Below are 26,586 nucleotides of genomic sequence, written 5' to 3'. Positions count from 1 at the left end.
AAGACAGGAAATATCCAATAAGTTTAGTGTCTTCTTCCCTCTGTCAAGCCTATAAGAGCTATCCTTTGACCGGAACCTACGATGTATGTGTTTGTTTATTCCGTCTGATGTAGTCCTTCAAGGGGACTTGATCGTCCGAATGTTGTGGGAGTAAAGCCGTAGTGAATTTAGGCCTAGTAAGGAACTTTTTCGCCATTGGTCTGAGGTTTTTACCTACTGATTGCTAGGGCTATTTGTCTTTTCCAACTCTTGGTTGGATACACTACTGAGTCATTTTCATTCGCTGTAAATGGCTGACATTCTTCTTTTTTTTTGTGTGTGAATTGGGGAGAGTTTCCATCCCATCAAACGGCGTTTTTTCACTGAATGTCACTCTAGAAGTAATAATTGCACACTTTAAATTAAGTACTTAGGACTTGATAAACAGCAGAATCTCTGTGCAAAATATAAACCTGAAATGTTTTTTATACTTGACGAAATACAGACCGCCTCATCCTGCTTCTGTCCTGGAACCGCCCGAGAACCGCACAACGTTTAATGTTCTTTTTAATGAGATCCTTTTGCATTATTTTGTAAACGTATTCTAAGAAAGAACCTCATTAGAAAGTTTATATTGTGTACCCTTAAAAACGAGAACAGTTTTGAAACAAAAATGTTATGGATTTACTTCTCAAGCGGGAAGCTTGCACAAGGAAAAAAAAGAAAATATTTCGGGTGCGCCTCTGGCCCAGAATAAGGTAGTTGAGGAGCTTTTTCATAATAACAAGGGGTACTTGCTGGAACAAACTTTTAAAGCATGCCGAATAAGTAAAATTGGTGCAAATTCTGCGTATTTGTTCTTGAATGATAGATTATTCTTACGAAACCTAAAATGGTGAAGAAAATTAATCAGCCGTGCTTCATCAGAAGGGGGAAAAAATGTGTAAATTGAAGAACTTCGCTAAAATTTCAAAATTATTGCTTTACACATCGTCAAAGCAATTTTAAATATTTATATAAAAAAAAAGTTTTGTATAGAATTTGAGTGATTGTGTTCTGTTATTAACAAAAATTTGTTAGTAGTATTCGCAGACTAGGATCCCAGTTATAACAAATGCATAACAGCAATGGTGATCCGAACGGTCTCTAAACAGTCAGGTAATAACAAAGCGACAAAGGGAAACCATATTAACAGTTCTTTTTTATAAACAGTGGAGTCTACGGAACCTAGGTATGAATGGGACGGGTTCTGCGTTTCTGCGTTCTGATGTGATGATGCTCCCCTTATCGTAACAACTGTTTTTTTTTTCCTTTTTTTTTAAATACACACACAAACACACATATGTATAAAGCTAACTGCCTTAACATCAACTTTATCTGACTGTTTTACTTGTTCCTCTCACCTAGTACAAAGTGTGATAAGCCTTGCGGCCCACAAACGACATAACACGGTGATAAGGTAAGCGAGAACTGGCTGTTCGATCGTCTGCTACCTACGCTTTCTGATAGACCAACCATTTGCCGTCGCAATAGTTGTCTCTTATAGTTTTTTTTTTTTTTTTCATTTTCTTAGTCTTTAGATCAAGCAGTTTTATCTCTGATTCGGTTTAAAGCGTTGAAAACTCTCTTCAGAATGGAACTGTTTGGAAACAGAACAATGTAAGCGTTGTTAGTGAACAATTTAATGAATGTAGTTGGTAGGTTTTCATTAGGAATTAGGAAACTGGCAATTGATAATGATATTAACCTTTTTTTGAGTCATTTTAAGGTCTCCCAAATAGGTCATTTTTCTGTAATCCCATAATTTTTACGGAAAAAGTACTAGAAAAATATTCATTATGCCTTGATTAGTATACAGTGCAGATTATACTCGTATTGCTAGTTTTTGGTGTAAGATTGACCTTATCGATCTAATTGCGGGAGCGGCCATGACTATTTCATATAATTCTTAATCCACAGTTCCCCAATTTCTAATTCCGTAGAATCCCGAAATTCAGAAAAGTATCTCATAACTCTGCATCAATACAATCTCCTTCCTATTCGACTTGTCTTTCAGTGTACCAAATAATTTATTCCAGTATTCAACTATTTTAGCTGTGAGTTTGTTATTGGTTATGGCAAAGACTCCTACAATTACAACTTCTCTGCCAAACTGTTTAGTTCTAAACTGCTATTCATCAACATCACCTCACAAGACTTGGATCTCTCTTTGGCTTATCCACTCGTATTCAGAAATTGATGAATTTACCAATAATATCCTCTTTCGAACTTTCTCTTTTTTTTCCAAAAGACCATTTCAGATTTGCTTAGTAACAGGTACATTAGGTCCAAATTATGGTAGCGATTTTCCTACTCTTCCAAATCTTAAGTTTTATATCCCATATCCGTTTGCCTGGCACTCCGGCTGTGTTTATTTCAGGTATTTTAGCAGGTTTTTGTTTCACTGGACAGAGAGCTTGGCTGATTTAACAACATCCAACCTGGAATTCGTTATTTCGTCTTCCTGACTACTTTCATAAGATTGAAAAAGGGCGAAATCGGAACTTGGTTAGAGGTTAATTTTAATCGGAACAATGGAAGGCTGGCTATTTATCGCCTACTTCAATAAAAATGTTGTTGGCCTATTCAACTCCGATCTCACTGGGCTAAAATAAATACTCCATGTATATTTAATACGTACATTATTTCCTTAATATCTTCATCTCCTACTTCATTAACAGTTCGGTCAATCTCCATTTCGTTTCAGTAGTGGCCGATATAGTTATTAATTATTTCCGAAGTACTTTTTTCCTTTTAATACAAAAATTATTCTCGCTAAAATTAGGAAATTTGAAGCTCAAGTTTATATTAATTCTTTGACCTCACCTTATTGTAATGCTAAATGCTATTTATAATTTTTGCTGGCTCGAATCTTACTTTTTTAGGTTCAAAAGAGAAAAAGACGCTAATACATTCAATTCAATAGATAAACTATAAATTTCAGTCATGCTCGCCAAAGAGTATTATTAGATTTCCTAAAAAGTTCCGTTACCAATGAGGTGACTTGGTGATTAAATAGTCATTAGGTTTGCCACTAGCAGACGCTCTCTATTTAGGGTGGCAATTCTGGATAGTCGATAGGAGAAACGCCCTTGATATAAAGGGTCATTTCCAATATAGTGAACAAGGTTTAGAAGGGAGTAGCTGTTTGCAGGGCAGCTTTATCTTCTCTGGGAGTATAAACTTGGAAAAACACATCTACGTAACCTTTTAGTGCTTATGCCCTTACATTAGCAGAGTCTCTCTAAATATTTGAATGTAACCTTTCTCGAAGTTTAGACTACAATTATCGAAATTACAAGCAAAAAGGTACGAATACCGTGGATTTGATTAAAGCTGCCATTTCCCCTGCAAGAGATTATGCATTCTTGTTGAATTGTTTCTTGATTTCTATCCCTTTTATCAAGATAATGTCTTGGAAGTTATTTAAATTTAATTTTTTTAAAAACACTATCTTTTCTATAACAATGCGCCTTTTTGTCATTGCAAACGTCTCATTACTCAGCTATTCGACAATATTCTGAGAGCTGATGCAATATTATGCATTTATTAAATTTTATTGTTGCATTTTGTGCAGTTGTAAATAATAAAAGTAAAGTTCTGATGATTGATTAGATACTTTAATTGAATAATTATTTATTTTTAAACATTACTCGATACTAGTAGAACTGGACGACCAATAATATTGATCATAAATTTAATAACAATTACAGCCATTTATTTAAACATTACACATGCAACAGACACTTTAAATAAATCAACTGCAGCTGTGGCCATCTTTGTGACTTAAGTTGCTTAAATTTTGCACTTTTTACAAGTTATTTGGTATAGGTTTTAATTTATTATTATTTTCAATTTATAATTTGTTTTTTACTTTTTTGTTTAAACATATTTCTTAATTTTCTCCTTAATATTAAAAACTCTAAAGATTTAAAACAAAACAATAAGTATTTTTATGTATTAAAATAAACTGATCATCACTTCACTAATTTAATGATAAATGGAGGCAATAAAAATAGAAATAAATAAAAAAATGTAATTGTTACATTGAAATAAACTGATTTTACTTCTGTCACTTTTAACACTATTGCAGTTGTTATGTCCTATCAAAATCAGGACATTATTCTTGTGGTAACCTCTATATTTCTTTGACTTGTTATTCTCCATTCAGATCGCACGAAGGCTACTCTTTAGCAAGTAACACCATTACAGCATTTCATCATCCCTTGGTTCCAAACTGATTTTCGGTCTTCCAAGTTTTCTTCTCTGTTCTGTGGGCTACCCCATTCTAAAATCTTCTAGGTCCACCTGTCATCTTCCAACCATTCAACTTGACCCATCCCAGTGCCATTTCCTCTCCGATATCAACCTGATATTATCAGCCATCCCAGTCAGTTTGTTTATCCACGTTTTGCTTTCTAATTATTTTTAACATGCTTATGACAGTTCTTCTCAGTTTGTTCGTGTCTTTTCTTGTCAGGTTTTACTGCCGTATATCAAAGTAGGCTCACCGCGCTGTTCCATGGTTTCTTGATAACTAATAGATTTCACAAAATTTGATGTGAACCGGTACTCTTAATATATTAAACTGATTGATGGATCTGAATGAAAAATGTGATTACAATTTTGAAAGTTTATGTTTAAAGGATGAAGAGAAAATGAGGTTAGGATGAAATGTAGAGTACTCATCCAATATAGAGTACTCATCCAATATAGAGTACTCATCCAATATAGAGTACTCATCCAATATAGAGTACTCATCCAATATAGAGTACTCATCCAATATAGAGTACTCATCCAATTTATAAATAGCAAATATACATTTATTATATTATTTTCTTACCTTTCTATAATTAAGGTACATTGGGGTGCTCCACTTGAACAGGACGAATTGCGATAGACGAAGTATGGACGAGTGCCTTCAGGTTTTTGTAGTTAATGTACCGTAGTACACCATGGGTTCAAATTACTCGTATTTCTTCTATCACTTTTATTGTAACAGTTTTCTGGGTAAAGGTTTTCGCTAGTGATCTGTTGGGAGTTAGCGATAACAATATTCATGTTACTTTGTTAGAATAAATCGTGCTTTTTTAATAAATCGAGGTGTTAGTTTTGTAATGAAAAAAACTAAATTAAATAATTTGACTGCTTCATACCATTCTCTGCATTTGTTAATTACAATTATCGTAAAAAAATCTTATAAAGAAAATAATGACTAATGGCCAATTAAATGGCCAATGTTATTTTTTTATTAAATTACCCTTATTGTATATTTCAATTTTCACTTATCTAAATTTATTTTCGTTTATTTGTGGATGTAATTACAGACTGAGAGTGAATAGATAAATATAAAATTATACAGGAAAATAATTTGCTCTCATTTAGTGGTAGAGTCTCAGCAATAAATTCAAATTAGATCGGTAGCTTGTCTCATTAAACGTGAAATAAAGCTAAAATTAGAGCATAGATTATATAATGGTTTATGGTTAGGAAAAAAAAAAAAAAAAAGCAAGTCGGTCAACATGCAAATCTACGTTAATTATTCCGTAGATGTTGAAGATAAATAAATATCGCCTTCGGCTACCCGCACTTTCTCATCTCCTTGTTTATGAGTGTGACGAGGATTCGGCCTTAAGTTTGCAACCGCCGTCGGACAATACATGCTTTCTATTTATAATTTAATGGCCTCTGTTATTAGACATTTTTTCACAAAGTTTTTTCTTTCTTTCTTAAACCACTTCGAGCTTTTTTATTGTTCGGAGTAATGTAAGGAAGTGTATTGAGATTAGTGCAACTCTTTTTGAAGTTAACCTAATCTAATCTTATTTAACTTAACCTAATCTTACCTTACCAGCTGTGAACGTATGTACAGGTGTCAGTCTTTCTCAGATATATAGCTCGCTGAGATATTTTTGTAGAATTTAATTAAGATAATATGTTTTTCAATGATACTGCTTTAGCAAAAGGTAAACTAGTTCGTGCCCTCAGCCCCGAACTGGTTGTACTTAAACTACCAGAAATGGATCGATATTCCCTGTTCTCGATAAGAGAGCCCTTTCCCCTTTCAAGAACAAGAGGAGATGGTGTTCGAGTGCTAATGCTCTAGCACAACTCTGTGGATTTCTTTTATCAGTCATCAGAGAAAGTGTGTGAGGAAAGTATGAAGATTAATGTCTCAGTTTTGTTGAAATAAAATGTTATCATTTTGTAAATGTTAAATTTTTGCCAGCATGTAAGTCATAATGTAGTGTCTAATTTGTTTGTTTAAGGCTTATGAAGGTATTGAGGCTCACGATAAACAAGTACATCATTTACTGGTATAAATGCTGTTTGGTAAATTAGTTGAGGTGTTGAGAACAGTGTATGATGAAGGTAAGGTGCTCCTCCTAAACAACCTTTTGAAGGGTTTTTATTAGGAAGGGCAGGTTTCTATCTTCTCGATTAACAAGTTATTTCAATGTTCCGAGTATTCTGAAACTGTTCGCAATAAATACTATTTTATCAAATTGATAACTTGTTCATTTGGTATTATTTAATATTTTACAAATTTGGAGAAAGATTCAATTTTGATGGAGGAATCTCGTTCTTCTTTACATAATTGATTTAATTTCATTAAGGTGTTTCAAAAAATTAGGATTCTTTGCACAAAGTGTCCATATATATAATTACATCGTTTTCGCACAAACCTCGCGCTGTTTTGATATTTAATTTTATATTAATGTACTCGTGTATCAGATTCATTTTTAATTTTATATTAATATCTTCATTAATAATATAATTCATGTTCAATGAACTTATAATTGTTCGTTACAATCTGTAACCTTTTAATAAGAAGTTACAAATCTTTTAATAAAATATGGGGATTAGAATTTTCAAGCCATATAAACATGTTAATCTAAAAGTGTAAACGCTAAAAAATTGCCGTTAAAAAATGTTATCAATCCATGACGAAAATGTAATTTACTTTACAAAAAAAAAAAAAATAAATGAATAAAATAAAAAAATACGTGGAACTCTTTGATATAACGCAATACGAAGTGTACCTATTGCTGAGAGGATTGTACAAAGTGACTTTATTTTATTTACAAAATCTCAGAAAGGTCGCCTTGACGATCAACTCTCTTTTTTTTCTACTTCATCTTCAGTCAGTTCGTTCCTTTTATTTTTTCTTCAAAAAAAAGCTCGCTTCTTATCAAACATTGACATTTCTAATGAGTAGACATGGCAAACTTTGAAGGTGGCCAATTCTCAAATAAATTCTGCTTATTTAACTTTCAAAAAAAGGAGATTCAATATTGTGCAATAAAACCAGCGTTGAAATAAATTTATTTAGGATATCTTAGTGCATAATATATTTCAGTTTAGTTTGCATAAATCGGCAAATTTATAAAGTAAATCTTGAAAATAGGTGAACAGAATTTTGAAAACATCTGAATTAAAGTAAGAAATACGTGTACAATAATTAATTAGAGCACATTCGCTAAGTTAGTGGAAACTATTCTGTGATTTAGTTACAATTAAATTGGAAAAGTTACACTTAATTGCAGTCAAACTAACTGAGACGCATCGCCTTTTACCTTAGAATGTATGCTAAATAAAAATATTTCAAAAAAAATGCCAATTCATTTCTAAAATGTTTTTTTAAATAATTTTTTTTTCAATTTAGAGTTTGTATTATTCTAGTTTGCCATTCGCAAAACTATTGAATGTAATAAACAAAGTAAAGTAATCGCCTATTTATTTCAGGCGGAGCCTAACGTCCAACTACGAATTAGTGTCGGAGGAGGAATACAATATAACTTAAAAAAATAAATAAATAAATAAAAAGTAGTTACATGCGGTTGTAGAAAACCAGAAATCGCCCTCTTAAAATCCTTGCTTTATAATCACTATACCACTGTTTTGGGAGTAGTGCCCATGTTCCAAACAAGCTACACTGAGAGGCTAAAAAAGTGGCCACCCTTCAGTATGTGTTCTTATTTCCAATCAGTTTCTTATTAACTTCTCCACATACTTTTAGAATAAATAACAGGTCACTTGTAACATACTTAGGAATACTAAAGGTAAACAATAAGAAGTGGTGTTTTTCCGCCTCTTGCGTTTATTAGGGCTTGCATTCCAAGGGGCATTGACCTAATTAGTTTTTGAATAATCTACTGAGGGATATTTTCGTATTAGTTAGTGCAACCCTTAACTCCTGATGCGAATCTGCTAATGTTGGACGTCTTTTAATTCGTCTTGACAAATCATCCCATAGATTTGCAATAAGCTTTAGATCTGGAATACATGTTAGCCCCTCTAAACATAGGATTGAAGCCTTTTTCCAGGTAGCGGGAAACAATCTTAGCTGTATGAGGCCTTGCATTATCGTGTTTAAACGAAAATTCCTCGCCATTGTATGGTACGAATGGAACAACAGCCTCCGAAAGAATGTCCGTCTATGTAGCCAGTAGCTGTTAGAGAGAGACCCCCTCTATAAAAATTAATTCAGTCCGAGCTTCAAATTAATCCTGGCCCAAACTACTGTGAATTTTAAGGATTAGAGATCAAAGTTTACAAAAACCAACGGTGTGCTAGTGATTATTTCTTTTGCTTTTTCCATATTTCTTTATTTCCCTATTTTGAATTTCCTTATCATTTCTTTAAGCTACCATACGTTAAACAACAATGCATGCTAAAAATATTTTATTTTTGCAATAACGAATGGTTAAATACATTTTTTTAAGGTGGCCACTTTTTTTGCCTCTCAGAGTGTAGTCAGCCTGCTGAACATTGTCTTCAATTGTAATCGTCAGCCATGTACTTCAGACTAGAGAGTGTCTATGACTTAGACGTAAATAATTCATACAATGCCTTCGGTTTCATTTCTACGCCTGATGACCCAATGATACTTGAATTTGACAAGAAGCAGGTTTTCTTTAAAAAACAACAAGAGGAGTCCTAAAATCCTTAAGTTACCTTCTATGCAGCTTCACTTGTTGTTTTCTGATGATTTGTCCAGAAGTGGGAATAAAAAATGATAATTTATAATTTTAAGTGGAAGCTGATACCCAGAAGTATGTAAGTAAGTATTGCTTAGTTCCTACTTAGATAAATAACCATTGCTTTTAATTGAAAATCTTTTCGTGAAATTTTTTTTTTTTAATCTTAAGGAGTTTGAGGAAGATGAGAGATCACGCTACTGTCAAAAACACCGTTTTAATGTTGTGAATTTAATATTGAAGCAAGCTAAAATTTATATTAAAAGTTCCAAATTCAATGGAAATATATAAGTTAGGATCTAGAGAAGTATTGTAATAAGCCATGCGAGTCTTCACGCTAAATATTATTTTTTCAAGAGAAATAAACTTTGACGTCATATCCAGCAGATACCCAAGTAAGTTTGCTATTTTTTCTTTTTTTTGCAATTAAAATTCAATTAGGAATGTAGCTTTTTTTGTCTGATTTATTACATCTGCTGTTGAGTTTTGCAAAAATAAAAATAATTTAAGTAAGTACAGAATTGCAATAACATAAAAAGGTAGCGTAAAAAAAAAAGTTCTACTTACGTGACACGTAAATGTTTTGCAAAATAAAGTTAGTTTTATAAAATGCGAAGTTTCTCTGCTGGTATTTCCTCTTTTTTGTTCGTCGATTTTTTGCATGAACCAGCTTAAATCTTTGCAACAACAGCTGCTCTATTTTATGTTCATTCATAATGTTATCTAACAATCTAAAAGAGGTAATGATGGAGTACATTTTATTGTATAAGTAGATAATAGATGATCCCACCATCTATTTGAAAGACTATCAATAAAAATTCAGGTTAGCTAAAGAGGTTAGTCTAAAGAGTATCGATTCTAGCGAATGTTCGTTCACATTATTAACTCCACACATTGTTATGCTATCTGCCGCCCCTTCCACCTCTTGCAGCCTCACGATTCTACTCATGTTCACTGAGTATATATATATATATATATATATATATATATATATATACACCTCCATATAATGTAGGTGATAAATCTAGGGTTTGTTGTGACCAAGGATACCGTGTAAGGGGTTCGGTCGAATCAGCGCTAAACTGTTTGGAAAATAAGACTTCTTCCCTAGCGTTCCATCTAAGGTTCGAACAATGAGGAGAATGTTCGCAGTGTTGCTCGAAGGCCATATTGTTGCCCATAAATTTTTATAATTTTCTTTTGTTTTTGAAGCTATGGTATACATACAACCCCATTTCTTCTTCTTTTTTTTTATGATTTAGGGCGCGTCAACATCTTAGGTTATTGGCGCCCGGAGCTTTTTTCAGTGCACTGCCGGCCTCCGGACAGTGTTCTCTCGTTACAGACAACTCTGTACATCACCGGACAGTGAGCTGTAAGAAGCTCCTAGGAAGAGAAAATCTAAGGGTCAGCTTCTGGATTCGAACCCCGGGACCTCCGCGTGGGAGTCCAGTATGCTAACCTCATAGCTAATCCCTTCCCTCATTTCTTCTTTTACTGCTTATTATGTTACATCTTGAGGTCCTGATTATTATTTTTTATATCTAGGTATTTCAATAATTATTATTTTTGTTTCAAATTAATAATTTCTCATCATGTTTGGGCTCCTTATTTTGTAGAAGACTTAATACGAAGTCGACTTTTTTTTTTAAATTGAGTTTTCTACGATCAAAACGTTCTCATTATTGCCCTAATTATTTAACTCTTTCGACATAGCTACGTTAGCCCCTATAATGTTGCTAGTTTGATGTTGTTTGTAGGTTCTTGGTTGATTGTACTTGAATTGGTCTTTTCAGTTTACATCGTTTCATTGTTTGTCGCCTACATTTAATATTCCAATATTAGACCGAGAGTGACTTTATGAAACTTAATGAATAATCACAGTGTATCTCTCAGTAAAACTTCTTCGGCCAATTGGGTACTGCTTTTATTAAGAGTAAAAGTGTTAATGAATTTCCTTACTGTACTCTTGCAAGAAATAATCCTGCAGAGTTTAGATTTTTGTGATTTCACCTGAAGTATCAGTTTTAAGTTTCCTTAGTTCGAGAAAAGTGGTTTTTACAAAGATCTGTGTGTATGTAAAACTCACCGAAACTCAAAACCAAAAATTAGCAGAAAATGGGAATTTGATAGAAAAGCAATAATCGCGAAGTTTGTTACTTCTAAAGGAAATACTCAGAGTCAGCTAAGGGGCAATTTTATAAATCTTTAGTCCTAAAGTAGGTCATAAACCTTGGTTTCGCGATGGATTATGTTCCAAACAATATGTCTCCATTGTCAATAGACTGCGAAGTGATCATTACATGTGTAAGAAATATCTGGATTAAATAGGTGAAGATCTCCTCTTTGTACAACTTGTGACTGTCCAGAAGATGTGGAACACATTGTCATGACGTGCTCCAAATTCGCACCCAACAGAGGACCTGCTTTTTAAAAATTTAAGAAATAAATTGCCGGCAAACATACTGACATTCTAAAGAATAGAAAAGCTTTCGATGAACTAGTCCTCTTTATTACCAGTCTTAAGGCTACCCTAAGTAAAAATTAGGTTCTGTGAAGATAATTTTCTGGCCAATGGTGTAAACTGATGCCAAGAGGGGGGGAAGCTTAAGGATGGGATATCGCCCTTCAACTGCTGTTTGATTAACGAGTTAAGATAGGGTGTACGTACAGCGTCGTTTGGGCTTAATTTCTACCACCACACGTCAAGTTACCGATCACTCGATTACATGAGGAAGTCTGGCTCTAATGGTATCAATAAGATATCAACCAATGGTATCAGATTATCTATAGTAACCGGTCTCGGTTTTGCTATTCAGAAAATATGGAAGATTGGCGGTGTCAGGAACTATTTTGGTCTCTCGCTTGAGGTCTTCAGCGGCGTTACAGCGTGGTTGGGGTGCAATAGGTATTTGGTCCGTTAATCTTGATCTTTATTCGTTGTTTATCACTACATCGGCTAGAAAGTGAGCCTATTTGTGAACCTCATGTACAAACGGTACAAAACAAATAAAGGGATGAATTGTAGTTATGAACTGTAAAACATTGTCGACTCCCAATTCTTAAAGGTGATGAAACTTTCTTGCTGGCTCTACAGCACGCTAAACTAGTCTGCTAAGTTCACACAACACTACGAGTTGATGAGTTTATAAGTTAAGCTGGCAATATGAGAGAAGAGTTGTGTGAGGACTAAATCACTTCATTCAAACAAGCTTGAACATTTTCCATGAACCTATGAATTTTTTCTAATAATTATTAACAATTATTTCCTTATCAATACAATTTTTATATTGTGTTCTGTAGGTGGTTGATTCCTTGTAAGCTCAGAAGCTGGCTACGCCCGTACTAATGCGTTGTTAGTTTAAATTTGAATAAACATTTGTTTAACATACAGCATATACGGTAGTTTAGTAGAACACGGCCTGTGCTTACGAGTATTAGTCTTACATTATGTTTATATTGCCTTTATTTTTGCTAATGAATTCATAATATTGTAACTAATTTAATGAACATATAATTTAGATTTTGAATTAGTTAAATTTGTTGTTAAACATAATGTTCTATTTATTTATTTACTTGTTGTTTAGTCTGTAACTTACAGTTTATCGTGTTACTGAGTGGTTTTATACATAATGTTTAAATTTTACCTCAATAAAACCCGCTTGTTCCAGTCCTGTGGATTATTTAATTTAATTCACTAAATTAATAAGGAAATTATAATGAGAAATAAATACGCATGATCTTCATTCTCTAAAGATGGTTGATAATCCAGAATCATATAAAACAGGCATAACTGATGGAATCACTGATCATTTCCAGTATTGCCGATTTATCGGGTGTTCAAGAATAAATAATATATTTGACGCCTAAAAATCATTTATTTAGTTACAATCAACGCATTTTGCGTTATAAGCTACAACAATAACAATAAATAACATTCACACATATCAGAGTGGAGAAGTTACCCAGCGGTAACCCCCCCAAAACATTCTAAATTCTACTGACTCTCTTCATCAGAGAGGAGATCGCGAGGCCACCGTCTTTTAAGACGGTCCTAGAAGTGTTATCTGGAAATGTTCTTGAAGATAGATGTTTTACAAGTGGATTGTGAATCACAATTTTTTGATGTGTTTGAATGTTAAGATGGAATTTTCTGTATCGTGTTTTTGCAACTTGTGTGACGAAAGGAATGTTCAAGTCTGTGTGAATGGTTTGATTGGTGACGTAGAAAGGAGCGTTTACTGTAGAGCGAAGAATTTTAGATTGCAAGGACTGGATCCTTTGCAGATTTGAGCGTTTGGTTCAACCCTACAGTTCGATGCCATAAGCCCAAACTGGCTTTAATATACTTACATATATAGGTCTTTTGTTGTCCTGAGTGAGTTTTGATCTGTTGTCGAGTAGTCTTTTCAGTTGTCGGAAGCGTCTGTTGAGTTCTGTTCTCTTAAGTCCAGTATGAGGGCTCCATGTAAGTCTTCTGTCAAGGTAAAGCCCAAGGTAGCGGACTACGTTGACTACTGGTAAAGGGATTAGATAGTAAAAGACAGGAGGAAGAGTGATGCGTCGAAGAGCGAAAGTAATGTTTTGAGAGTTTGTTTCGTTCAGTTTGATAGCCCATTTTTTGAACCATTTTTCTAAGAAGGTGAGGTGAGATTGAAGGTTTCTTTGAGCTATTAATGGATCTTAGCAAAACTCAAATAAATTCATTTTAGTTTTATTACTGACTCAAGATTCTTGTTCATGATGATTTGTTCCTTTGAGCTGGTAGCCTTAAAAAGGTTGCAATTTGATTGACTGGAAAGAGGCTTTATTTATTAGTATTAAAATTTAAGTTTTGTCATCAATCGACTTCTTAATATGAAATCCTCATCATGTTTGCTTTGGTTTTCTGATTCCTCTGAGTCCTACTGTACCTTAAAGTCCATTGCTCTTTACGACACATGCCCTTTTTCTTAAGAGGGCCAAATCTGCCTCCAGCACGTTCTAGTAGCTTACACTATATCATTATTGCGAATATCCGCGTGCGGTAATTAATTAGTTAGCAAATTGATTCTTATGCACCATTCTTGCATCAGCCACAAAATTGCCACGATTTCTCATCTATCTATTTAGCTGTAGGCACATCTAAAAGCATTGTTAATGATCGCACTAATCGAGCCCTAAGATGATCTCTTTAAATAAGGAGACAATCATCATTTTATTTTAAGGTTACAATTGTACCCCACACGAGTTACTCATTTAAAAACTAGAGCGACTTTTTGTTACTGCGAACTTGAAGCAGAAGAAATTATTGCAGTTTAATATAAGGTTATCGACTCCTTTGATTATGCAAAAGACGTATTATATTGCGTACAATAATAAAGCAAAATCTTTAATATATAGTTTTTTTTGCGCAAAAGATATGAAACATTAGTTAGCTTGAATGCTATAAATTTTTCCAAGCTTTTTATGGTAACCCCATTCTGTTTTCCACCAAGAGGCTGTGAGCGAAAAAAAAGAGGAAGGAAGCGTGAAAAAGGAGTTAGGAGAAAGAAGTGTAAGGTAGAAGGTGCTAATAAGAGGTAGGGCCATAAATATGGTTGCAAGATCTGATAAGTAATGGAGAAAAGGAAGATTTGGTGTTAAGAAAGGAGCGGGCCCAGAGAGGATGGAATGAAGTGGACAGAGGCGGAATGAAGCCTTGATAAGGTGGAAGACAAAAGGTAAAGAAAGAAGTGTGTGAGGTATACTCGTAGAACTGGAGACTAGCTACCCACAAGCCGCGCTGGTATTAACTCCGCCATTTTATTTGGTGCCTGTCTCCTACAGCACTCTTTCAACCAACCGTGCTAATATCCTCAATTTATTGCTAGTCTCTTCCACAACACCAAAATTATTTTCTACTTAATTTTTAAATGAAACAAAAAATACAATTATTTCGAGTATTTTTGGTTTTGTTATTGCTGTCGTTACATGAGGAAGTTTAGTTCCATTTGGTTTCAGAATCAGTTTGATTAGATTCTCTTTATGTTTCAAATTGGAAGATTAAAGTTCGCCGTCAATCTGCTATATGCAAGCACCTTTGCATCAACTCAGATGCAGATGATGGCTCTCTGTTAACATTTTTTCAGTCTGATGAAATCTGATGTTAAGATTTGATGTATGTTAAATGAACAAAACTTCTTATTGCTTATTTGTTACTTATATATTGGATTTTGATCACTCGCACTATTGTGTTGATGACATCTTAGCTGTAAGTGACTAGTGCCTAACAGACAAAACCGAGGGAAATTTTAATCGCTTTGCGGACAAATATTATTGACACTTAATCCCCACAACTATTATTAGTTGCATAATTGTTTTACACTTGTTTTAAGATAGTTGAATGTGTAATTGCCAGCGCTGTGCTTTAAGCGCCAAATAAATCTCACAGTAACTTAGTGGTTACTGAAAAATCAGCACCTCCGAAAAACAAAATCGTATAAAGTACTAACTCTTATTGATGTTATTTTGTAGGAGTAAAATTGTCCTTTATATTGAAGTAGCACTTCATAGGAAAACTTAATATTGCAGCTTTCCCAGTTTTTCCTCCAACTATACAAGTTACTTTCGTGGACGTTGTACAAATATAAGCAATGACATGGCTTCTTCTTAGGCTCCAAATTAGAGTATTCCCAAAATATGTCGAGAATCTCCTATTTTTAGTTCACCTTTCTTACTTTAGTTTTATAAGGTCTGCCTTAGCAATATTTTATTTTGTTTAATTATCTTTACAACTCTTTCGAGTTATTCCTACTTTGGTTTTAGGTTCCTATTCTTCCTGTAAAAAATGATATGGGCTTTATTGGCTTTTTTCTTTATCTCCGTTTGCTTATAGAGTATCTAGAACTCCAAAGAAGTACAGAGCCAAAGGGTATGATTTGATTTTATTGCACGATATGTCTTTTACGCCAAATACAATAACCTCCTTCTTGATTTTTAAAGTAAATAGTATAGTGTGCCTCTAGGGGTTTTAACTGGAATTACAAATATTGATTCACCTAGACACAGTTGTGTTGCATCTCTAGGATGGCCCTGAAAATGAGGGCGGAGATCCCACGGTGAAAGGGTGCAGTCGACAGTCATGATTGAAAGACGTGCAGATGGAATGAGATAGCTATTCTGATGACGTGTTTCATTATCTCTACGTCGTCTTAAGATTAAAAAAAGTATTTTTTTTTTTTTCTATTTTAGTTTGAAGTTTGATTGGTGGCATCCAACTTAAAACGTAGCCATTCACAGATTAAACACGAATATAATTATTAATTAAAAGTAAGTCAGTCTTGCTTGTACGAGGGTCGTTTGAAAAGTCCGTGCAAAGTCAGAGAGATAGCACCACTGGCGCGTATCGAGGTTTAGTTAGTAGCATCTCTTGGAAGAACACACACCAAGTTTCAGCCAGATCGGTCTATTTCTTTGTGTTTGGCTTTCGTTTGAATCGAGGAAGTCGAGTGATTTTCAAAAAATGGACAAAAAAAAATTTCGTGTGTTGATTAAACACTACTTTATGAAAGGCAAAACGCCTCAGGAGACTAAAGAGAAGATTGATAAACATTATGGTGACTCTGCACCTTCGATTAGAACAGTTTATAAGTGGTTTCAAAATTTTCGGAGTGGCCATATGGGCACAAGTGACGCTGAACGTTCTGGACGCCCTGTTGAGGTTACTACTCCAGAAATACTACTACATACTACTGCAAGAAAAACCGCTCACGATTGGCCCACAAAAAAGTCCTTTTCCATCACGACAACGCACCAGCTCACACCTCAGCAGTTGTGGTGGCAAAATTAACTAGGGTTCCAACTCGTTTCGCATCCCCCCTATTCTCCAGACTTGGCTCCCTCGGACTACTATTTGTTCCCCAATATGAAGAAATGGCTGGCGGGAAAAAGATTTTATTCAAACGAGGAGGTGATTGCAGAAACGAATGGCTATTTTTCAGACTTGGACAAATCCTATTATTCGGAAGGAATCAACAAACTAGAGCAGCGTTGGACGAAGTGTATAAGCCTAAAAGGAGACTATGTTGAAAAATAAAAAAGGTTTACCCCAAAAAATTAAGTAGTTTTTATTTTTGCACGGACTTTTCAAACGACCCTCGTACTTGTCATTCCAACTGGTTCCGAATTTTCCTCCATTTTCACCTGACACATAGGGTTTGTGGAAAGAAAAATGAGTTCCACTTCTATAACTTTATAACTACCATAACTTTAACCAAATTTGTGAGAGGTTATTACAGTTAGTTTGGACAAAGGTGTTCTTAATCCTCGAACGAGAGCACACGGCGAATTTTGTTCACCATTTCGTCAATTTGTTTGTTTTCTTTGACGGAAGATTATAAAATACTTTCCTTGCTATTTATTGCTGACTAAATATGAAGGTATTGCCAGACAATTTATTTTTTAGCAAATATATTATGTGTAAAGTTAATAATGATTTCTTGAGTGTTGCAAATGTTGTAAAACAGGATAATGTATATTTTCAGTTCAAACGTAAAACTGCTGGTCGTAAGAATAATCAAGAATAAAAAAGAACCATCGTGGTATCTTCTGTGAACGGGGCGCATTAAATTCTGTTTATTACCTTGGTACAGACACCCATTTTAGGTGAAGAAGAATAGTATGTGCTCTAATTTACTCTAATCAAGCCAGAAGGATTTATTAAATCATCAAAATTACAAAGAGGCTTGGTAATAATCATATTATGACATATCACGTAGTTGGTACATCTTCGTAATACAGTCAGAATTTTAAAGGAACCTTAAATCGAATGATTTTATAATTTTAGCAATAGTTATTTAAAGTTCTTGAATTGAATTGTTCAGCAGTTGCTTTCTTCTCTTGTAAAATAAGTGTAGACATGGTGTTATTAGGTGTGTTTTGGATTTTATCAGGGCTTTGTTTTCGTTTGTATATTCCATCTAGTTTTTCAACAGTGTTGATTTGTTCTAGTGAAACAATGTTCTATCCTTTTCTTGTTCTTGAATCGGATTGTGAGGCATCTACATCATTTTGAGAAACATCATCTAAGTCGGACAATGAATAGATATTTATCTAAATAATGCAGCTTCCTGAAATGAATCCAAACGGGAAAAAGAAGAACCGATAAATATGTGAACTGGCAGACCCAAGCTATGTGCATATTACCTTGAAAATAATGGATAGTTGGCGGACGTATTTAAATTTTTTAGACTGTAATAAGTTTTGAAATTAGCTTTGCTAATTATGTATTTTAATGAAAAAAAAAAAAAAGTAGATGCAATTGGTATCTCTGAACCAATCTGAAGAAAGATAGTGGCATTCAGTTTCCTGCATTTCTGCATCCTTCATTCGTGCCACATCCTTTTGCTTTATGCTATATTTACCTCACAATCATAATTTTTTTTTTTTTCTAACTTAGAAAAATCCGTACAAAATACAATATACAATATACCAAATCAGACTGATAATCTGAATAGCATGGTTAGAGAATCTCTAACTTTTTAAATGGTCGTTAGTTGCCGTGTTATCCGTAGGCCGCTTCATTTTCAGCCCCCTTGCTTCTCTGTGGTTGTGAGTTGGGTTATACTAATGCAACATAGAATTATTTTACTTTAATTTGAATGTGTTAAGTAATAATATTTAAAATTGTTTCAGTTATGCGAAATTAGTTAGTCTGTTCACAAATTCTTTAAAAATAATAATAGATTTAAGTAATATTTTATTTCAATGGCCATCCATCAAATCAAGTTAATCTGAATATGTAATCGTTCAGTAGTAATCAAATTTCAATTTTAGAAACTGAAGAGTTTTTTTGATTGAATTGAGCATGTTCAATGCTCTTCAAACTAAATGATGCAGTAACTTCCATTTAAATATTTCCATAGATTCGGTATACCTCTTTATTATTTAATGAAAAAGTTAACTGAACTGTTGATATAAATGTTATCTGAATAACATTTAAGTTTAATGAAGCTGATATTATACTAAAAAAAATAATGAGCTAAAGAACTCCTTGAATTACTTACTAAGCTGTTATAACAGAAAACAATGTTCATTTTACACAACAGCTTTGCTTAATTACAAATTTCTTATTATAAAATAGAAACTTTAAAGATCTTTTAATTACTATTTAAAAATCCTTTTTTGGACTTTTTAACAACTTCTCTTTACTGTTAGTTGTCGTTAAGGTGTAATTGTTGCCTTATTATAGGTCATTAAGGTGAATTTAATTTAGAAGAGAAGGCCGAACGAGCAGGAGTTGGTTATAATTGTGGATATGAACTTTAATTTCTCATTAGTGTTAAAGAGAGAGAACTCTCTCTCTAAATATAATAATGTCGGCGTAGTAGTTGAGCGTTTCGTTGCTATCACCAAGTGACTGTGTGTAGTAGTCAGTTTGCACTATTTGAATGCACGTTTATACTCTGCTGATTAGGTAAATGAGCTCATTATGTCACAAGGCACGCACCAGAGCATGCCCTGCCAGTTATGACAATGAGCCGGGATGCTAGTAAATATTAGCTACCTACTTACAACAGGGCTTAGCAACATGATTAACGTACTTTCCTCTCTATATACATAAATATTAATGCTAGTTAAAATAATACAGTTAAGCCTTGCTAATTATTAAAAACTATAATCCACCAAATAAATGGGAATTTGGGGACATTTCTACACTTTCATTTTGGTTGTTTGTAACTGTTACTTATTAAATGCATGTTTTATTTATTTGAAATTTATAGCTGGTGCGTATTAAGTGCTCCTGCATTAAGTTAATTATCGAACTGAAATTGTGAGATTCGAGTTATCACCCGGTTAGTGGCTCCCGAAAGCATTTACTTTTTTAATGACCTCCATTACTAGAGTAATCGCACGGTTGGCCGAGCTGTTCAGAGGAGAAAGATTGTGTAAAAAGTCAGAAATGGATGATGACGAAAGCGAATGAGGGAAAATTAATTTGTCCTGCATTGAAATGCTATTCTACCTTCATTAAAATTGATAATATTGTTTGTGAAACATGTAAGGTGCATTGGTTGTTCTACTGGTTCTTTATTGCGATGGTAGGTCATGGAATGCATAGATTTTATCTTTTTAGAGTATTTTCAGTGCATTTTGGTTACGGTAGCATTTGTCATCTTATGGCCAGTATTAGTTTAAATTATTTGTGAAGTGGTAAAGTTTTCTTAGCTGTTGCTATTTGTATCTTGTGCGCTGAATCCGTGTCTACTTTCAACGCAAAGTTCAAGTTATCAGGCTTAGATGGCGTGCATGCTGTTTTAAAGAAGCTGGAAGACCAATAGTACTTATAAGATTGAAAGTTGCCGAAAATGCCCTGCCTCAATATGACGCTTCTGAGTCAATATTATTTAGATTTCATGTGGTTAATATTATCGTTTAGAGTTCTATTGCAATTATAACATCCCAATTGTAGCACAGTCATAGTTTGTTCAATTAGCATGGTAAAAGATTTAAATGAATTGAAGAGACCCTCAGACTCGAACGTGGATACCAGGTAACCACCAGTCCTTTCTATAAAGGTTTTACTAAGAACTTATTGCTTTCTTTTTGCAATAAAGGTTTTCTTATTGCTTTAAAACGAGGAAGTAAGGAGATTGAATAAGATTTTTTTTTATCGTTTATTTGTGGTACAATCAGCGATTTTAGTAACATAATCACGGAGTAGTAGTCGATACAAATGATAGAAGAAGTTACCCAGTGGTAACACTCCAAAACACTGAGTTATCAGTCACCTTCTTCACCAACATAGAGAAGAGATCACGAGGCGACTGTTTTTTAGGACTGTCTTGTCGGTTTGTCAGAAAGAGTACTAGAAAAAAGATTATGAGCTAGAGGATTTGCGCGTGTGATTGCAGGTTAGAGTTTCTTGTATTAAGTTTTGGCGACTTAGATGATGAAAGGAATATATTATGTAATAATGTGCGGTTAGAAACATAAAATGAAGCGTTTACCATAGTTCGAAGTATTTTAGATTGTAAAGAGAATCCTTTGGAGATTTGGTTTGGTTTGGTTGAACCTCTATTCCACACGATCAGATGGGCTTTAAAATACTAGTATAAATTAGTTTTTTGTTATTTGATATTCAAACAGGCAGATCTATTGTCAAAGTCTTTTAAGTTGTCGAAAGCGTCTGAAATAATTTTTATTTCCCTGAGCATGGACAGCATAGTCTTTGGGATTAGAATCTCTGTTTTCCGCTCTGTCTCTATACTTTACAAGAGTCGGTGTGACGTCTATCTGAAAAGTTGGCTGTGAGGAGGCGGTCAGAACAGAATGACGCTTGTTAAAGTTATGTGTCCGATTTGTTATGATGTTAACCTTGAGTATTCCTGGTCATCCTGGGATTTGATTTCTGTTCTTGTTTCTCTTTATATCATTGCTGATGTAGAGGCCTCTCTGGGGCTTGAGTGGTATGGCCTGCCCTTTCTCACAACCCAATAAATCATATAATATTTTTCACCTAGAAGTGTACCTGAGAAACAGAGAGAATAAGGAATATCCTTCTTTAACAATATATTCTGATAGGATCACTTGAGATTTTGGATTTCCTTCCTCCGGAAAACATTTAATACAGTTTAAACTTTAAGTTTAAGCGTACAATTTTTTAACCCTTTTGAAGTTTGCAAATTTATTGCACGCAATCCTTATTCCTTGGCCTATAATGGCCCGGGAAGGACCAACAGCCTTTACTCAACACATCTATTCAGGCTTAAGAATATCATCTTCTTAACAATAATCGAATATCATCTTGGTCTTGTTCGTACATTATTGGAAAGAAGTAGACCAGAGCAATGATTCCAAATCTGCGCAACACACAATATTAGTATTTTCCTTGTCTAGAACACTGACACAAAGTGTGAAGTCTACGTACTGCAGTTCTTATGAATTAAGAAGATAATTGAAAGTTGCACAATGTAGATAGATAGATAGATAGATAGATATTTACTGTATTTAGTGTTAATTTTACACATTACAGGGGTTCTGTGCTTTACAATTTTACATAATTTTAAATGAAAATGAAATAAAAACAAAACAAACTGAGTTCTATATAAATAAACTTAATTAACTTAATTTATATTATATATATATATATAAAATATATGTATACACATACTGACGAGCATACATAGAAAAAACTAAAATTTAATACTAGAAAATAATACTTATTCATTAAGACAAAATGATCTGATTTTTAATGCTTCTGTTATAAAAAAATATATTCTGTTTAAGTGGTCCTTATTTTTAATACTTAGGGATTTATAAGGAGCATTTTCGCTAACACCCTCTGATAGATAGTGGGATCTAATTGGTTTATAAATGGGGCATTCTATTAACAGGTGTTCGAGAGTTTCGTACTTCAAATTGCACATTGTGCAGACAGATTGCGTATCTATAAAGTGGAACCAGACTTTTACATTTTTATCACTTGCTACACGTAGCTGGCTCACAACCCTAATTTTGTCGATCGCACAATTGTATTTAACGTACTCCTACGTTGCACAATGTACAGTTATAATGAATATATTATTTTTATTCTATTCCTAAAATTGTATTTAAAAATTTATAAGAACAAATTAATATTTAATAATATGCATGATGTTTCTCATCTAACAGTAATAGCTATATTTTTAGGATATTCATTCGAACCTAATAAAAATGCTGATCTAAGATTTTGAATTATTCGAAATTTATTTCGAATTTGTTATTTTGTGATGACAAGTTAAAAAAATGTAATTCAAGGAACAGTTATGCTTTCGTTTTTTAAAATGGTAGATTATTTCTTTTCGATAGTTTTTCGAGTTTTCATTTTTCAAAAGTTTTATTTGCTTACGATCTAAAAGAATGAGGTATTAATTCCGTATTTCGTTTTGTTGACAGAGTACTATGCAATTTTCATATTGTTCACAAATGATAACATTTGTCTTCTTTTCATTCAACACGTAACAAGTGTGATAGACATAAAATTATGCAGCCTTGCTGGCAAGTGATATATTTATTCATAAGATACTTCCGAAAATTAACACGATGAAATCAGCTAGATCAGAACTTGGAAACATTTCTGCAATTTTCGGTGTTTCAAGAAACCTACCTCAATGAGTTTGTAGAAAGGGATTAATAAAACTTAAAAACAAAAAAGGAATATTCAAATTTTTTAAAATAGACAGCATAATTTCGGGATGCAATTTTGATTTAATTACAACAATTACAAGTTTTTACTCATATTCACTCGCAATAATAACAATCGTATTGAGGATTCTAGTAAAAGTGATCTCATTTGAATGCAGTTTACAACGAGCAGTAACATAACTTCCGTCCGTTTTAGAGAACGTCTCTAACACTAGACTTCATTGAAATTTTTTCCATGTTTTCAAAAAGAAGTTCCTCATAAATTGCTAATGAGTCAACTACACCAGATGAATGGATAATTCATTCTAAAGGAAACAGCAAATAAACAAATCTGTATAATTAAATTTATCGAAAATGACTCCATGTCCGGAGTACAATACAGAATATATTATGCAAGTGTATAATACTATGTTCTGTTCTAATTATAAAAGGCTGTATCCAAATAAGGCTGTGTTCGTTCATACATCATTATAAACACATTTCACCCAGCACATTAGCTCAGAAACACAAGGCGTTATTAACACTTCTAAGGCCGTCAATATTTGCATACACATTTCATACATAAATACATTCATATAGGATCTGCCCTGTAGAGCCGCTCTACATCCAGACGATGGTTACGTGCATCATATCTGCTCAAGTAAATCTCTCATGTGAATAACAGATAGTTCTGCTCACTCTCCGTCATGCCCAGGAACTTGCATCTCCTAGACTACCTCTCCATCTAGTGCTCTCTCGCCTTCCTGCTCCGGTTCTTGCTCCACTTTCTAAGAAGATTGTAATATTTTCTTTTTCTAACCTCTCATATTCATTTTTCTTAATCAGATCCCATTTACTTTTATAGTTCCCTACATAAACTATATTCTCCTTTTAACCTTCTTTTCCGTTTTTTTGTTCCTTATTTTCTTTTTGAGGAGGGAATACAGCCATAAACTTATGATTTAGAGGATGGTTTTTGCTTTCCAAATATAATTTTCTCATCTTAGTTTTTACTAATTAATTTTTCTTCCTTTATCATCCACTACAAACTTTCTTTCTCGGCAATTTCCAGGTAAATGTACGCACCATGGGAAACGAGAGGAGAACAGGATATTGAATTCAGTATCGATAATGTTTCAATTTAGATATAGATATACTATTCAGTATTTGAATGTCGACTTGTTATTTTACTTCGCAACTCGATTTAATAAATTCCTATTTTGACATATCTACACGTTTCTCTCTTTTTCAATTTTATATTCATTCAATTATTTTCAAACAACCAAAATATTTTTTTTCAAGCAAAGTATCGCCTTCACCATTTCAAACAGACGTTTATCTGTAAAATTAGCATTGAAATGTTTCGAGTTTTTTGTTGGGCTTTGAGCTTGTTTGTCTTTAGACTTATTTCATTTAGCTGATGGCTAAGCCAAGTACCTACTTAGGTACACTTGCACATATCGACCATGGTAGCCGATGATTAGAGGCAAGGCTCGCAAAGCTAAGATATATTGTGGTGCTGGGCTCGATTCTAGGCCTTGGATTTTATTTAATGGTTAATAAAAGGATCTGAAATAAAATAATTAAAACCTTTAATCGCAAAAGTTCACATCTCGGTGTTCCTATACCTTCTCTACGTTTTCAACTGTAGTTGCAGTTTTGGGGTCATTCACGTGGATCATCATCATCATCAAAAGAAGTACTACTGTGTTAAAAATTTAGGACCAATTCTTAAGGGCTGAACCTTTATTAACCTTCACCAACTTTGGATGAATATCTGTTGGCAATAAACTTTAAAAGAAGAAATATACGAAACCTTGATATTCTAGTTGAACCCTTTCAAGTACTGACAAAACAATACGTCAACTTTAAAAAGAAAAGCCGTGCAAAGAAAACTATTCGATAGATAACTGTGGTTCATGTACAACAAAATTTAATAAAAACTGTGGCTCTGTCATGGACACGGCCGTGTGTTGTACGTGAATACGTTTACGTAACGGGTTATATTTTTTATATAAAATATTTTTATTTATGTATTTAGGATGAAATCAAGGAAACAAATCGAACACAATCTATGCCTATACAGTCCGTTGTCGATGTAGAAGCGATTTCATCATCCACTTGCATAATTTCAACCGTCCCAGCTGCAGATTTACTGACACCGTTGTTGATCCGCTCGGCCGCAATCATTCTTTTACGTTCCCGGCAAAGCTTGACTCGGTCATATGGTGTTTTATTATTAACATTCGATTGTTCTTGAAGCCCTTTCCAACCGTATACGATCTTTGTATTTGGTTTTGGCTTTTCGACGCGTATAGGCCGACATTATATATTTTTGATAATATATTTTTATTCTAACACCTTATTATATTCACTGTCACTATTTTACACTAATGTTTTATATACAATCGATAGATTGTGACGACAGCTGACGATTAAAACTTAAACGAACATCGTAGCTTCTCCGAGTCAAAAGTTATAATAATTGCAAATCTCGATACGCAGCAAAGTGATCTCAAAATGGCGGCGCTTCCCCCTCCACCGCGCGCGATGCGTCACATTCCTCGCTTATTGTAATGAATTCTTTGATCCTTTAGCTATCCAGTGGTCTAATTTAATTTTGGATGTAGATGATAGATTCGAAACTATAAAGCCAAACTGTATTCCCCGATTTTGTTATCATTAGGTTTTTTGGATTGCCTCCATATGATAGCAAATTTAATGACGTATTCACGTCAAAATAAAAACGCCATCTTTGTCGAGAATAAGAACTTGAGCAGACAGGATGCATCCGCCCATCGAAATTTTTCTCGAAACTCTAAAAATAATTAATTAAAGTTTAAATATGTCTTTCTCGATAACGGTTTAGCTCTTAGCACGGTTTAGCTCATAGATCACTTTGTTTTTAATAAGTTTAGTGAACATTCCATTACTAGCTTTATTAAAAAAGTTGAAAATCATATTGAAAACAAGAATTATGAAATTATTAATTCAGAATAAAGTTTGCCAAACATTGAAGTTATAATAGAAATAATGAGGAACTTGTACAGACAAGAGATTATTTTATAAGAGCGATGAATTTCTTCATTTGAGAAAGGTTGACTTTTAAGAGAATTCTATAGAATGAGTTTAATGCAAAACTTTGGTTTGCGCATTTAATGAAAAGAAATTGGGACAAAAATTTCGTTGAAAGAGGTAATGCAAGTTATGGCCTTATTTATAATTAATCAAACAATATCAAAAAAGGCTCACCACAACCAATTATATATCTATTTATATATTTCTCCCGAAGGGAGTTAAGAGATGGGCACGCTAGAAAGAAGTGGACTAAATCATCTGATTCCAGGTTACATAGTATACATTTCCTTTTTATGTCAAATTTAAATTTATGCCCTTGTATACAGATAGATAGTAAGGGACTAACACGACTTATTCACGATAATAATAATATTACTTGATTTAA

General features: G+C 33.6%; 1 protein-coding gene and 1 long non-coding RNA gene across 6 annotated transcripts in view; one reads left to right on the top strand and one right to left on the bottom strand.

Moving 5' to 3' along the window:
- Lar (tyrosine-protein phosphatase Lar) overlaps nt 1-26,586 on the bottom strand; it is an 855,139-nt gene that overhangs the window by 594,193 nt on the left and 234,360 nt on the right. The gene's annotated exons all lie outside the window — the stretch shown is intronic.
- Nucleotides 1-26,586, top strand: part of LOC141449468 (uncharacterized) — a 308,854-nt gene that overhangs the window by 192,073 nt on the left and 90,195 nt on the right. For 3 of the 5 annotated variants that reach the window (XR_012455530.1, XR_012455533.1, XR_012455532.1), the window contains 3 exons: nt 6,288-6,390; nt 7,765-9,082; nt 9,171-9,394. The exons of 1 other annotated variant lie outside the window; for it this stretch is intronic. This is a non-coding gene — a long non-coding RNA (uncharacterized lncRNA). The remainder of the gene's footprint in view (nt 1-6,287; nt 6,391-7,764; nt 9,083-9,170; nt 9,395-26,586) is intronic. One more of the 5 variants, XR_012455528.1, reaches the window with a different exon arrangement.

The sequence above is a fragment of the Rhodnius prolixus genome, unplaced genomic scaffold (assembly GCF_049639745.1).
Source record: "Rhodnius prolixus isolate KJV_2025 unplaced genomic scaffold, Rpr scaffold_1, whole genome shotgun sequence".
NCBI classification, from domain to species: Eukaryota; Metazoa; Arthropoda; class Insecta; order Hemiptera; family Reduviidae; genus Rhodnius; species Rhodnius prolixus.
The sequence above is the reverse complement of the archived record's forward strand: the minus strand, read 5'-3'. Positions and strand labels throughout refer to the sequence as shown.